At 43.6% G+C, this 15,731-nt stretch overlaps 1 protein-coding gene across 3 annotated transcripts in view; it reads right to left on the bottom strand.

Annotated features, from left to right (window-relative positions):
• Nucleotides 1-15,731, bottom strand: part of LOC115168441 (cytosolic sulfotransferase 2) — a 70,701-nt gene that overhangs the window by 2,018 nt on the left and 52,952 nt on the right. The window contains exon 1 of one of the 3 annotated variants that reach the window (XM_029723723.1): nt 983-1,144. The exons of 1 other annotated variant lie outside the window; for it this stretch is intronic. The gene's annotated coding sequence lies outside the window, so the exon portion shown is untranslated. Of the gene's footprint in view, nt 1-107; nt 191-982; nt 1,145-15,731 lie in introns of those variants that run through there. One more of the 3 variants, XM_029723725.1, reaches the window with a different exon arrangement.

The raw sequence follows: 15,731 nt of genomic DNA, 5'->3' as shown, positions 1-15,731 counted from the left end.
CGCCTACAAATGTTAACAAAGACTAAGTCTTAATGTTTCTGAAATTATGACAGTTAAAACGTACTATATGTGAAAGCAATTCCTTCCAACCAAAATATCTGACTTACGCTGTTTTTTCTGAGTAAGATACCTCAGGGTGAATGCACTGCTTACAAAATGACTCCTCTTTTATTCTCTGTGCTCCTCCCCCATTCTCTCTTCACTCTTGCTTTTCAGGGAAGGGTTTGTTCTGGCTCTACTCCAGAGTTGAGGGGCTTTTCTGCTCTCCCTCACAGTATTTCATGTCAATACTAAATCACCAGGGGGCACTTACACTACCAGAAATACACCACTGGGTGGCAGCTGACCATTGCAATGGCTGCTGGACACAGGTTTGAGCAAACAAATTATTACCTCAAATTTACCATATGCTTCCCAGTCGAAACAGTCCACGCATATATTATGCAAACATTTTGTGACGTTTTTGTACATTTTGGTTTTCAACACCGTACGGCGGGGGTTTTTCCCAGCTATTCAAGCAAACAACATTTTTTTCTTGAGGTTAGATGTTTTTCTGTGATTGGTCAACAGTTGGGATTTTTCTATTAAGTGCTTCTTGTCATTCAATGACAGAAGACTAGTTTTCATGCAAATTTTCACTTGAGAAATACTGCACCAAACATCTTAGTTAGATTACTTAACTAAGATCTCCTCGCCTAAAACATCCAAATGAATTACAGATTTCTTGAATGAGCTTAGATTAATTCTCACTATTTTGAGGAAATGTACTGGCAATGTTGTTGACAAGCCACCTCAAGAGATACAAACTATAATTTTGACGCATTTTTCTTGTTTTTCATGTGAATGGCGTTTGCTTCACCTTGCCGAGTTCTGCTAGGAACAAACCCAACCTATGTATGTGGATGCCTTTACACACCTGATCTGACCCCAAACATACTCAATCCTCCACCTTTCATCAAAGCACACACATACACTTACTCACCTGATAGGCTACTGAGTGGGCAGTGTCCTGGGGTAGATATTGTATTGTCTTTTCTGTGACCTCAAACTTCCTGCACAGTCTTCAACACACTGTCTAAATCACTGTTCAACAGTGTGGGTGTGTCTAACTCTTACCTGACCAGAGACTAGGCTGCAGAGTGTGTGCCTGTGCAATGTGTGAGGTGTGTACACATCTTTCACCTACTGCACCAACCTTTGATCACCCAGTTACTTGTTAGACACCCACAATCAATACAGAAGGATAAGCTGTAATGTTACTTGGTAAGGAGGTCAGATGTCACAGGTAAATATTCATACATTTAGTCATTTAGCAGATGCTCTTATCCAGAGCAACTTACAGTAGTGAATGCATACATTTCTTCTCCGTACTGGTCCCCCGTGGGAATCGAACCCACAACCCTGGCGCTGCAAACACCATGCTCTACCAACTGAGCCACACAGGACCGTTGAGGAGTAGTTGAGGAGATCCAGAATAAATCCAGCTTTAGTAAGGTTCTCACAGGCATACTGAACAACGTGTATGTGTGTGTGTGTGTGTGTGTGTGTGTGGATGAGTTTAACTTAGTAAACAAACACAAATTGTACCAGTAGGGGACATTTTGTTAGTCCCCGCAAGATCAAAAGTTTCAAGTTCATGATCATTATACATCAAATTATGGACTCTGAATCTGCGTATTTCTCCAAAACACAGCTGTCCTGAGTTTGCATAGAACTTCCAGGAACTAGGATCAATGAACACAATCAAGTTTTTTTTATCCTGTATCTCTCAACACATTCACGAAAATAGTAATGGCCTCTAAACCTTCCAGCTGCCTACTGGACCCTATTCCAACTAAACAATCTGAAAGAGCTACTTCCTGTGCTTGGCCCTCCAAAACGGCTCCTTATCCTCCTGATGTATACCAAACTCACTAAAAGTTGCAGTAATATAGCCTCTCCTGAATAAGCCAAACCTTGACCATGAAAATTTTAAAAACTAATCGGCCTATATCGAATCTCCCATTCCTCTCAAACATTTTGAAGACTGTCACTGCCTTCTCGAAGACAAATAATGTATACAAAACGCACCAGTCTGGTTTTAGACCCCATCAAAGTACTAAGACTGCAATCGTGAAGGTTGTAAATTACCTTTTAATGGAAAAGGCCCTGCATCTGTCCTCATACTCCTAGAACTCAGGACACTTTCCATTCAGTAGCCCATCAGGTGAGTGTGTGTGAGTGTGTGTGTGTGTTGACACCATCGTTCACAATCTTCTTTTGGAGAGATTGGAAACCCTAATACGGCAACACGGACAAATTATTGCCTGGTTTAGATCTTATCTGTCTGAAAGAGAGCGATATTATATTCTATATATTCTACCCCTTGGTGAAGTCATTCGGGAACACAATGTCAACTTTCACTGCTACGTGGATGACACACAGCTGTACATTTAGGTGAAACACAGTGAAGACCCAAAATTGCCTACCCTGGAATACTTTGTTTCTGACATAAGGAAGTGGATGGCAGCAAATGTTTAACTTTTACACTCAGACAAAACAGAGATGCTATTTCTAGGTCCCAAGAAACAAAGGGATCTGCTGTTGGATCTGACAATCTTGATGGTTGTACAGTCATCTCAAACAAAACTGTTAAAGACCTCAGCGTTAATCTGAACCCTGATCACTCTTTTGACGAACCTATCAAGGGCAGCTTTTTTCCATCTTTGTAACATTGCAAAAATCTATAACTTTTTGCCCAAAAAGGATGTAGAAAAGCTCATCCGTGCTTTTGTCACTTCTAGATTAGACTACTGCAACGCTATACTCTCCGGCTACCCGGATAAAGCACTACATAAACTTCAGTTATTGCTAAATACTGTACGTCTGCTAGAATCTTGACTAGAACCCCAAAATGTTATCATATGACTCCAGTGCTAGCTTCTCTATGCTGGCTTCCTGTTTAAGCTAGGGCTGATTAAGGTTTTACTGCTAACCTACAAAACATTTCATGGACTTGCTCCTACCTATCTCCAATTTGGTTCTGCCATACAGTGCATTTGGAAAGTATTCAGACCCCTTAACTTTTTCCACATTTTGTTACGTAACAGCCTTATTCTAAAATTGATTAAATCGTCGTCGTCGTCCCCCATCAATCTACACACAATATCCCATAATGACGAAACAAAAACAGTGTGCTTAGGTTCGTTGTCCTATTTGAAGGTGAACCTTTGCCCCAGTGTCGTGGAAATTCCTACTGAGAGAGACGGTGTCATTTCTTCAAACAGTCATCTTTATTTAAATGCCAGAGATGTTATCATCAAATGCCCAGACTGAGTTTGATATAAATTGTCTCAAGCTGGCTCATAGCACTCATACATGTTAACGCCATGGATTGTCACTCTTCTTATGCTGTGTCTTCTCAAAGAGTGTGGCCCTATCACGACTCAGGATATGACCCAGTTGCAGACGCAGGAGGCGGATAGTACAGTTCTCATGATCGGTCGCAATTGTAAATGAGAACTTGTTCTCAACTTGCCTACCTTGTTAAATAAAGGTGAAATAAATAAAATAAAAATGATATGTATTATACAAGGCGACAGGCCAGGGCAGGTCGAGGTCAGGCAGGTCATTAATCCAGGGCAGAGTCAAAGAGGCAAACAACGGCAGGCAGGCTCAGGGCAGGCAGAATGGTCAGTAGTCCAGGGCAGAGTCAATGAGGTACAGAACGGCAGGCAGGCTCAGGGCAGTCAGAATGGTCAGTAGTCCAGGGCAGAGTCAATGAGGTACACAACGGCAGGCAGGCTCAGGGCAGGCGGAATGGTCAGAACTGGGAAGACTAGAAAACAGTAACTAGACAGACTCGAAAATGGGAAAACACGCTGGTAAGACTTGTAGGGACAAGACGAACTGGCAACAGACAAACAGAAAACACTGGTATAAATACACAGGGGAAAATGTGGACAAATGGGAGACACCCATTGGGGGGTGGAGACAAGCACAATACAGATGAAACAGATCAAGGCGTGACAGGCCCTTACCCCCTTGGCCGCTCCAACAGTTGGCTTCATGAGTGCCGCACAAAGCTGGACAAACAGATATTGGAGGTGACTTACATGGGACGGGTGATGAATTTCACCTAATCACAGTGTCCACTGACCACAAAGGATGGAATGTACAGTATCTTACCCCAGATGAGGTCGTTGATGTCCCTATGAAGGTGTTTGGTTTCCAGACCAACTCAGAGATCATTGAGACATGGCATGAGGAGCACAGCTCCACGGCTTACACTATAAATGGATTATGTCTCATACCTACCTGCACTAAACGGCAAGTATCCATTGACAACCAACGCATTAAGCTTAACCAGGTTGAAAACAACTGCACCACTATTCGTATTTAGGGAATTTACACTAACCTTGGAAAAAAAGGTGAATACAACTTTATCACCTGATTGCAAAGTATATTGGTTGATACATTGTTTTGATAATAATTACAATGCATGTAACAAGTGTAAAGAAGGCTTATTGTGAGGTAAGATTTAACTTCTTATGGCTTGAATCCCGTTAGCGGGATCGATATGACAAAAGCCAGTGAAAGTGCAGGGTGCCAAATTCAAAACAACAAAAATCTCATCATTAAAATTCTGCAAACATACAAGTATAATACACCATTTTAAAGCTTTACTTCTTGTTAATACAGCCACAGTGTCTGATTTCAAAAAGGCTTTACGGCGAAAGCAAACCATGTGATTATGTTAGGTCAGCGCCTATACACAAAAAAACACAGCCATTTTCCAGCTAAAGAGAGGAGTCACAAAAAGCAGAAATAGAGATAAACTTAATCACTAACCTTTGATGATCTTCATCAGATGACACTCATAGGACTTCATGTTACACAATACATGTATGTTTTGTTAGATAAAGTTCATATTTATATCCAAAAATCTCAGTTTACATTGTCGCGTTATGTTCAGTAATGTTTTGCTCCAAAACATCCGGTGAGTTTGCAGAGATCAATTTACAGAAATACTCATCATAAGTGTTGATGAAAATACAAATGTTATGCATGGAACTTTAGATAAACTTCTCCTTAATGCAACCGCTGTGTCAGATTTCAAAAAAAGCTTTACCGAAAAAGCACACCATGCAATAATCTGAGTACGGCGCTCAAACACAAAAACATGCCATACAATATATCCGCCATGTTGGAGTCAACAATAGTCAGAAATAGCATTCTAAATATTCACTTACCTTTGATGATCTTCATCAGAATGCACTCCCAGAAATCCCAGTTCCACAATAAATGTTTGTTTTGTTCGATAAAGTCCATCCTTTATGTCCAAATACCTCCTTTTGTTCGCGCCTTCAGTTTACAAATCCAAATTCACGACGCACAGATCAGACGAAAACTCAAAAAATTCCATTACTGTTCGTAGAAACATGTCAAACGATGTATAGAATCAATCTTTAGGATGTTTTTATCATAAATCCGCAATAAAGTTTCAACCAGAGAAATCCTTTTTCTTCAGAAATGCAATGGAACTGAGCTACCTCTCACGTGAGTGCGCATGGCTGAGGCTCATGTCCTGCTGGCAGTCCTCAATGAGCTCTTATTCATCCCCACTTCACAGTAGAAGCCTCAAACAAGGTTCTAAAGACTGTTGACATCTAGTGGAAGCCGTAGGAAGTGCAAAATGACCCCACAGACACTGTAGTTTGGATAGGCAATCACTTGAAAAACTACAAACCACTTCCTGTTTGGATTTTTTCTCAGGTTTTTGCCTGCCATATGAGTTCTGTTATACTCACAGACATCATTCAAACAGTTTTAGAAACTTCAGAGTGTTTTCTATCCAAATATACTAATAATATTAATATCTTAGTTTCTGGGCGTGAGTAGCAGGCAGTTTACTCTGGGCACGTCAGTCATCCAAGCAACTCAATACTGCCACCATCCATAAGAAGTTTTAACAAGTGGCACAAGCGTTATGCAAAAATATATTAACAAAATGACATTTCGGTATTTTGTTGTTGTCCCTAGGTACATAATCATCTGTGAGGACTGACTTCCCTCTTGACTCTCGTTTTGCTAGCCAGGCAGAGAAAATTGCAAATGCACTAGAAAACAATCAACTTGAGTTAGCAAACCATTTGTCAGAGAAGCTGGTCCTAGACTATGGCACCCATGTGATAACAAGTGGTGATTTAGGTGCCACTCTGGTGAAAGAGGACTTTATTCTGAACTCCTTTGTAAAAAAAATAATAAAGAATTGTGACAAAGCTAAATTCACTGCATTTACAGCTTTCTCATTTTTTTTATATGGTTAACTAGGTATTTCTTGGCAGAACTTGACCACATGGCTGGACAATAATTAAAATGAGACAAACCTAAAGCCTGCAGGGCTTGCTTTGTAGAGTGTGTTGTCAAAAGAGCAGAACTTCTCTTTATTACGAACAGACCTCTCCCCATCTTTACAACCACTAAATCTATATGTTGACCATGACGGATTGCCACTGCATTCTGAACATGGTAACATTACCTGATCTCCCAAAGCCAACCATTCATAGGTTGGCAAAGTCTGTGATTGAGGCTGTGCAGCGTTACTACATCGTTAATAGCGCCCAGAACGTCTTGATTGTGACTAAGAACTTTAACTTCCAAGCTAATGTTAGAGATGATTCCTGCAAGGACCAGACCACCAACTTCAGCTTTGGTGTGCCGTAACGTTGTATCATTAATGTGATGACTGCTGTTTATCGAATAATTAACTATGTTTATAATTACGTGATTCAATTAATCAGGTAGTCCTTAACTCAGTAACCTGGGGAACCATGGGACATTTTGTTGAATGACTTTCCATTTCCCAAATTAACTCAAAGAATATCAGAATATTGATTTTACAGCAGTCGCTAATAAATTAATTTCCTCTACAGTCTCATCTTGAACGTCGCATAATTCGTAAATCTGCACCAACCCGGGTCTCACTAAATCCTTCCGTACCACAACAAGGTAAATGATAATATAAGATACACATACACAAACATACAGTCTAGGCTATTGATTAGAACTTAGTACAATGAAACTGCTCCCTAGCAGACCAACACAATATGACATGTGTTACACCAGATGGGGATTTAGAAAGAGAGAGAGCGTGCACGAGAGAAAAGCACACTTGGATACATTTGTAAACTATGCTTTGTGTAGCTCTAACACCTTGCCCCGAACTGCCGCTCTTATGGGTCAGAATTATAATGATGTAATTACTTGTTGAAGGTCTCCATTGCGTATCTCTTCGTGGACCGAATTCCTCTTAGGAGGTTTAGCCGAAGACCTTCTTCTCTGATGGCGGCACCTCCTTCATTACCGGGTGTAAGTCTCTGATTGTCCACACAATGTCAGTGTTCTTTCTCTTAATGGTCTGTTCCCTTGCATTCGTTCTGTAAGAGTGGATGATCTTGTTACACAATTAACTAAAATCATAGTTTATTGTTACAAAAACATTCCCTTTGATCTGGATATTTTCTACACAACGCACAGTATGTAAACATCATGTACAAAATGGCGCCGGAAGAAATGGCAGCAGTTTTACGGGCGCCCAACCAATTGTATAATTATGTGGGGTTTTTCACTTTATTTGTAACTTATTTTGTACATAATGTTTCTGCAATCGTATCTTACGGCAAAAAAGAGCTTCTGGATATCAGGACAGTGATCACTCACCTCGGATTAGACAAAGATTTTTTCTTCAACAAGCAAGACGCACAGGACATTCTCCAAACACCCGACAAGGCCAACATCCCCGTTATTTGCAAGAGGAAGCGACGCAGGTACAGAGGACAAAGAGCCGGATGCCTGGTCAAGACCCGGAAAAGGCAAGTGGGAAAGCTGCCGTTACCGTCAATACTACTCGCCAACGTGCAATCATTGGACAATAAACTAGACGAGGTACGATCACGAATATCCTACCAACGGGACATCAAAAACTGTAATATCCTATGTTTCACGGAATCGACATGGATATTCAGCTAGCGGGATATACGCTGCACAGGCAAGATAGATCAGCACACTCTGGTAAGATGAGGGGGGAGGTTTGTGCATATTTTTAAACAACAGCTGGTGCACGAAATCTAAGGAAGTCTTTAGATTTTGCTCGCCTGAAGTAGAGTATATTGTGATAAATTGCAGGCCACACTACTTACCTAGAGAGTTTCCAGCTATACTTTTTGTGGCTGTTAATTTACCACCACAGACAGATGCTGGCACTAAGACCACACTCAGTCAGCTGTATAAGGAAATAAGCGAACAGGAAACCACTCACCCAGAGGTGGAGCTCCTAGTGGCCGGAGACTTTAATGCAGGGAAACTTAAATTAGTTCTACCAAATTTCCATCAACATGTTAAATGTGCAACCAGAGAGAAAGAAATACTAGATCACCTGTACTCCACACACAGAGATGCGTACAAAGCTCTCCCACGCCCTCCACTTGGAAAATCCGACCACAACTCTATCCTCCTGATTCCTGGAAGCACCAGTGACTCGGTCTATAAAAAAGTGGTCAGATGAAGCAGATGCTAAACTACAGGACTAGAACATGTTCCGGGATTCTTCTGATGGCATTGGAGTACACCACATCAGTCACTGGCTTTATCAATAAGTGCTTCGAGGACGACGTCCCCACAGTGACTGTACGTACATACCCCAACCAAAAGCCATGGATTACAGGCAACATTCGCACTGAGCTAATGGGTAGAGCTGCCGCTTTCAAGGTGAGGGACTCTAACCTGGAAGCTTACAAGAAATCCTGCTATGCCCTGCAACGAACCATCAAACAGGCAAAGCGTCAATACAGGGCTAAGATTGAATCATACTACACCGGCTCCGACGCTCGTCTTATGTGGCAGGGCTTGCAAACTATTACAGACTACATAGGGAAGCACAGTTGCGAGCTGCCCAGTGACACGAGCCTACCAGACGAGCTAAATCACTTTTGTGCTCGCTTCGAGGCAAGCAACACTGAGGCATGCATGAGAGCATCATCTGTTCCGGACGACTGTGTGATCACACTCTCCGTAGCCAACATGAGTAAGACCTTTAAACAGGTCTTACTCAAGGCAGCGGGGCCAAACGGATTACCAGGATGTGTGCTCCGGGCATGTGCTGACCAACTGGCAGGTGACTTCACTGACATTTTCAACATGCCCCTGATTAAGTCTGTAATACCAACATGTTTCAAGCAGACCACCATAGTTCCTGTGCCCAAGAACAAAAAGGCGACCTGCCTAAATGACTACCGACCCGTAGCACTCATGTTCGTAGCCATTAAGTGCTTTGAAAGGTTGGCTCACATCAACACCATTATCCCAGAAACCCTAGACCCACTCCAATTTGCATACTGCCCAAACAGATCCACAGATGATGCAATCTCAATTGCACTCCACACCGCCCTTTCCCACTTGGACAAAAGGAAGACTTATGTGAAAATGCTATTCATTGAATACAGCTCAGCGTTCAACACCATAGTACCTTCAAAGCTCATCACTAAGCTAAGGATCCTGGGACTAAACACCTCCCTCTGCACCTGGATCCTAGACTTCCTGACGAGCCGCCCCCAGGTGGTGAGGGTAGGTAGCAACACATCTGCCACACTGATCCTCAACACTGGAGCTCCCCAGGGGTGCGTGCTCAGTCCCCTCCTGTACTCCCTGTTCACCCACGACTGCATGGCCAGGCACGACTCCAACACCATCATTAAGATTGCAGACAACACAACAGTGGTAGGCCTGATCACTGACAATGATGAGACAGCCTATAGGGAGGAAGTCAGAGACCTGGCCGGGTGGTGCCAGAATAACAACCTATCCCTCAACGCAACTAAGACTAAGGAGATTATTATGGACTACAGGAAAAGGAGGACCGAGCATGCCCCAATTCTCATCGACGGGGCTGTAGTGGAGCAGGTTGAGAGCTTCACCAAGTTCCTTGGTGTCCACATCAACAACAAAGTAGAATGGTCGAAACACACCAAGACAGCCATGAAGAGGGCACGACAAACCCTATTCTCCCTCGGGAAACTAAAAAGATTTGGCATGGGTCCTGAGATCCTCAAAAGGTTCTACAGCTGCACCATCGAGAGCATCCTGACTGGTTGCATCACTGCCTGGTATGGCAATTGCTCAGCCTCTGACTGCATGGCACTACAGAGGGTAGGGCGTAGGGCCCAGTACATCACTGGGGCTATGCTGCCTGCCATCCAGGACCTCTACACCAGGCGGTGTTAGAAGAAGGCCCTAAAAACTGTCAAAGACCCCAGCCACCCCAGCCACAGACTGTTCTCTCTACTACCACATGGCAAGCAGTACCGGAGTGCCAAGTCTAGGACAAAAAGGCTTCTCAACAGATTTTACCCCCAAGCCATAAGACTCCTGAACAGGTAATCAAATGGCTACCCGGACTATTTGCATTGTGCCCCCCCATTGTGCCCCCCCCCAACCCCTATTTTACGCTGCTGCTACTCTCTGTTTAGCATATATTCATAGTCACTTTAACTATACATTCATGTACATACTACCTCAATTGGGCCGACCAACCAGTGCTCCCGCACATTGGCTAACCAGGCTATCTGCACCACCACCCACCACCCGCCAACCCCTCTTTTACGCTACTGCTACTCTCTGTTCATCATATATGCATAGTCACTTTAACCATATCTACATGTCCATCCTACCTAAATCAGCCTGACTAGCCGGTGTCTGTATGTAGCCTCGCTACTTTTATAGACTTGCTACTGTATATAGCCTGTCTTTTTACTGTTGTTTTATTTCTTTATACTTTTTGTTATAATTCCATCATTTCACTTTTAATAACATAACAAAAACGACATACATTTTCATATTCCATCTATCATTGCTACCACCATTTGGCTGATGAAATATAATGTCCCAAAGTCAGTTTTTTGCATGTTGCAGGTTCATTTTCCATAGGCCCACCATACATTCCAATCCTCCACACTGAGAGGACAAAGGATTTGTTTTCTGCCTTAAAATTTACAAGTGGCGTGAGGTGTCATAAATCCCCCCCCCCCATCAATCCCTCTATACCTCTCCCCCTCTGCAGGGGTGAGAGATGTCTCTGTAGGACTGTGATCCATGGAAACCTGACCCGAACAGGCCAGTCATGACAGTCCCCCTCTGGTGGGTTCAACTTGGAAGGATTCTGCATTTTGCAACCCACCATAAGAATGACCATCGGATGTCCTGGTTTGTGGACCATCGTAGCAGTCCCCCCCTGGTGGTTTACCCTGGTAGGATTTCAGCAAGCTGCAGACCACCACCAGAATGGACATGGGAGGTTGTCCATTCTGTGGCTCTACGTTCCAGCCAGTCGTCCGGTTGTCCCGGCTAGTGGATCTAGGCAGTAACTTAGGCAGACGTTAATAACACACAACACTCAGGCAATACATCATAAGGTATGGCTTGTTTGAGTTGGTTTTTCTCGTCATATCCCCAACAAAGTGGAGCGGTTTGTTATCTGTGTTGATTTTCAAGACAGATAACCCACCTTCGTGACCCAGTGGGTCCTCTATTGGAATGGGAGAGGAATCATCTGTTGCAACGCTGCTTACCTTGTGCGTCTCCACATCTGTATCAAAGTCTGTAGACAAAACCTGCGGGCTTGTGTCTAGAACGAGTGGTCCCTGGACAGTGATTTGAGTGTGGGTGAGGGTAATGGGAATGTTGACACAATGGTGTGAATTTCAGTGGACTCAGTCTCCGGCAATTGTACGCCTAGTCACAATGACTTATCCTTGTCCTCTTTCTCAAATTTATTTCGCTGCAGTACATATCTTATCAGAGCTTCTATATTGTTTCAGGTTAACGTTTAGATCATTGCTGAACACTTTGTTGCTCTTGTTACGCTTGTTACCCTTGTGTCCTGATCCCAGGTCGATCTCTACGGGACTTTCTAGTTTGGGGACGTTCATCACAGCTATCTTTACTGCGATGGTTATCGGTGTGGTGGTTACTTGGTAGCCACCCCTTTTGTGCATCATCTTTTACCACACCTGTCCCTGATGCCGCACCTTCCAATTGGTGGGTGCGGCACCAAGCTCGAAAACCGAGCTGTCCCGGCTCTTAGCCCAGCTTGCTTTTGATGCTTCAAAAGCTGTCCTCCCAAGCTCTTGCTGTTGAGATCGGCAAACCAACGTGAGCAGTAGGGCCCAAGTAGTTAATGAAGTTGGGAGACATGTTTGACAGAAACAGTTGTTTGAATGGTAATAGCTCTTTCATTCCTGTTTCAGTGAGCATGCCAAAGTAAGCTGAACAAAGCCTATGATAGTAGGCTTGTGGGTGTTCATTTCGAGCTTGTTTGATATTGTTAGCCAACGAGCTGTCGTGTTTGCGAGTCGCAAAACCACTGAATTCTATTTTCAAAACCGTGGCAAGTTTAGCATAGTCGTTTTGCACGTGTTTTTCTTGTAGATGGATGAACCTTGTCATGTGTCTGTTGGACATTCGCTTCAACAGGTAGAGCCTGTCGGCAATCGTAGCATTTGGGTAGCCATCCAAGGCGTCCTCAATGTCTGCTAAGAGCGTCTCGGTGTTGTTTGGCTTAACTGGGACTGGGTCAAAGATGCGGAAGCTTTTGACGATTTTGTCAAGACGTTCCCCGCCAAGTGTATTTATTTTTATTTTTAATTTCACCTTTATTTAACCAGGTAGGCAAGTTCTCATTTGCAACTGCGACTTGGCCAAGATAAAGCATAGCAATTCGACACATACAACAACACAGAGTTACACATGGAATAAACAAAACATACAGTCAATAATAGAGTAGAAGAAAAGAAAACTTATAGTCTATATACAGTGAGTGCAAATGAGGTAAGATACAGTGAGTGCAAATGAGGTAAGATAAGGGAGTTAAGGCAATAAATAGGCGATGGTGGCAAAGTAATTACAATATAGCAATTAAACACTGGAATGGTAGATGTGCAGAAGATGAATGTGCAAGTAGAGATACTGGGGTGCAAAGGAGCAAGATAAATAAATAAATACAGTATGGGGATGAGGAAGGTAGATAGCCCATCTGTAAACAGCCCATCTACGTACAGGTGCAGTGATCTGTGAGCTGCTCTGACAGCTGGTGCTTAAAGCTAGTGAGGGAGATATGAATCTCCAGCTTCAGAGATCTTTGCAGTTCATTCCAGTCATTGGCAGCAGGGAACTGGAAGGAAAGACGACCAAAGGAGGAATTGGCTTTGGGGGTGACCAGTGCGATATACCTGCTGGAGCGCGTGCTACGAGTTGGTGCTGCTATGGTGACCAGTGAGCTGAGATAAGGCGGGGCTTTACCTAGCAAAGACTTGTAGATAACTTGTAGCCAGTGGGTTTGGCGACGAGTATGAAGCGAGGGCCAACCAACGAGAGCGTACAGGTCGCAGTGGTGGGTAGTGTATGGGGCTTTGGTGGCAAAACGGATGGCACTGTGATAGACTGCATCCAATTTGTTGAGTAGAGTGTTGGAGGCTATTTTATAGATGACATCACCAAAGTCAAGGATCGGTAGGATGGTCAGTTTTACGAGGGTATGTTTGGCAGCATGAGGGAAGGATGCTTTGTTGCGAAATAGGAAGCCGATTCTAGATTTAATTTTGGATTGGAGATGCTTAATGTGAGTCTGGAAGGAGAGCTTACAGTCTAACCAGACACCCAGGTATTTGTAGTTGTCCACGTATTTTAAGTCAGAGCCGTCCAGAGTAGTGATGCTGGACGGGCGAGCAGGTGCGGGCAGTGATCGATTGAATAGCATGCATTTAGTTTTACTTGCGTTTAAGAGCAGTTGGAGGCCATGGAAGGAGAGTTGTATGGCATTGAAGCTCGTCTGGAGGTTAGTTAACACTGTGTCCAAAGAGGGGCCAGAAGTATACAGAATGGTGTTGTCTGCGTTGAGGTGGATCAGAGAATCACCAGCAGCAAGAGCAACATCATTCATGTATACAGAGAAGAGAGTCGGCCCAAGAATTGAACCCTGTGTCACCCCCATAGAGACTGCCAGAGGTCCGGACAACAGGCCCTCCGATTTGACACACTGAACTCCATCAGAGAAGTAGTTGGTAAACCAGGCGAGGCAATCATTTGCGAAACCAAGGCTGTCGAGTCTGCCAATAAGAATGTGGTGATTGACAAAGTTGAAAGCCTTGGCCAGGTCGATGAATACGGCTGCACAGTAATGTCTCTTATCGATGGCGGTTATGATGTCGTTTAGGACCTTGAGCATGGCTGAGGTGCACCCATGATCAGCTCTGAAACCAGATTGCATAGCGGAGAAGGTACAGTGGGATTCGAAATGGTCGGTAATCTGTTTGTTAACTTGGCTTTCGAAGACCTCAGAAAGGCAGGGTAGGATGGATATAGGTCTGTAGCAGTTTGGGTCTAGAGTGTCACCCCCTTTGAAGAGGGGTATGACCGCGGCAGCTTTCCAATCTTTGGGAATCTTAGACGATACGAAAGAGAGTTTGAACAGGCTAGTAATAGGGGTTGCAAGAATTTCTGCAGATAATTTTAGAAAGAGAGGCTCCAGATTGTCTAGCCCGGCTGATTTGTAAGAGTCCAGATTTTTCAGCTCTTTCAGAACATCAGCTATCTGGATTTGGGTGAAGGAGAAATGGTGGGGGCTTTGGCGGGTTGCTGTGGAGGGTGTCGGGCAGTTGACCGGGGTAGGGGTAGCCAGGTGGAAAGCATGGCCAGCCGTAGAGAAATGCTTATTGAAATTCTCAATTATAGTGGATTTATCGGTGGTAACAGTGTTTCCTAGCCTCAGAGCAGTGGGCAACTGGGAGGAGGTGCTCTTATTCTCCATGGACTTTACAGTGTCCCAGAACTTTTTTGAGTTAGTACTACAGGATGCAAATTTCTGTGTGAAAAAGTTAGCCTTAGCTTTCCTAACTGCCTGTGTATATTTGTTCCTAACTTCCCTGAAAAGTTGCATATCATTGGGGCTATTCGATGCTAATGCAGAACGCCACAGGATGTTTTTGTGCTGGTCAAGGGCAGACAGGTCTGGAGTGAACCAAGGACTATATCTATTCCTAGTTAAAAAATTTTTGAATGGAGCATGCTTATTTAAGATGGTGAGGAAGGCACTTTTAAAGAATAGCCAGGCATCATCTACTGACGGGATGAGGTCAATGTCATTCCAGGATACCCTGGCCAGGTCGATTAGAAGTTTTTTAGGGAGCATTTGACAGTAATGAGGGGTGGTCGTTTGGTCGCAGACCCATTACGGATGCAGGCAATGAGGCAGTGATTGCTGAGATCTTGACTGAAAACAGCAGAGGTGTATTTGGAGGGCGAGTTAGTTAGGATGCTATCTATGAGTGCGCGGGGAGCATCTGCACCCTACTGTGGGGACTTGTGGGCCGAAAGGGCAAGAGGAAAAGCCAAGCTATGGTTGTGTTGGCGAGAAGGCTCCATGTCACTGTGGGCTGAATGGCCAAGAGGAAGAGACTGAGGGACCCCTAAGAGAGGTGAAATCTTCTGTCGTCTACATTCCCTCATTCCCTGAGAGCCAGTTGTCAGCTACAGTGCCTTGCAAAATTATTCATCCCCCTTGGCGTTTGTCCTATTTTGTTGCATTACAACCTGTAATTTAAATTGATTTTTATTTGGATTTCATGTAATGGACATACACAAAATAGTCCAAATTGGTGAAGTGAAATTTAAAAAATTACTTGTTTCAAAAAAAAAAGAAA

Source organism: Salmo trutta, chromosome 30, assembly GCF_901001165.1.
Source record: "Salmo trutta chromosome 30, fSalTru1.1, whole genome shotgun sequence".
Lineage (NCBI taxonomy): Eukaryota > Metazoa > Chordata > Actinopteri > Salmoniformes > Salmonidae > Salmo > Salmo trutta.
This window is presented reverse-complemented; position numbering and strand designations above follow the sequence as displayed.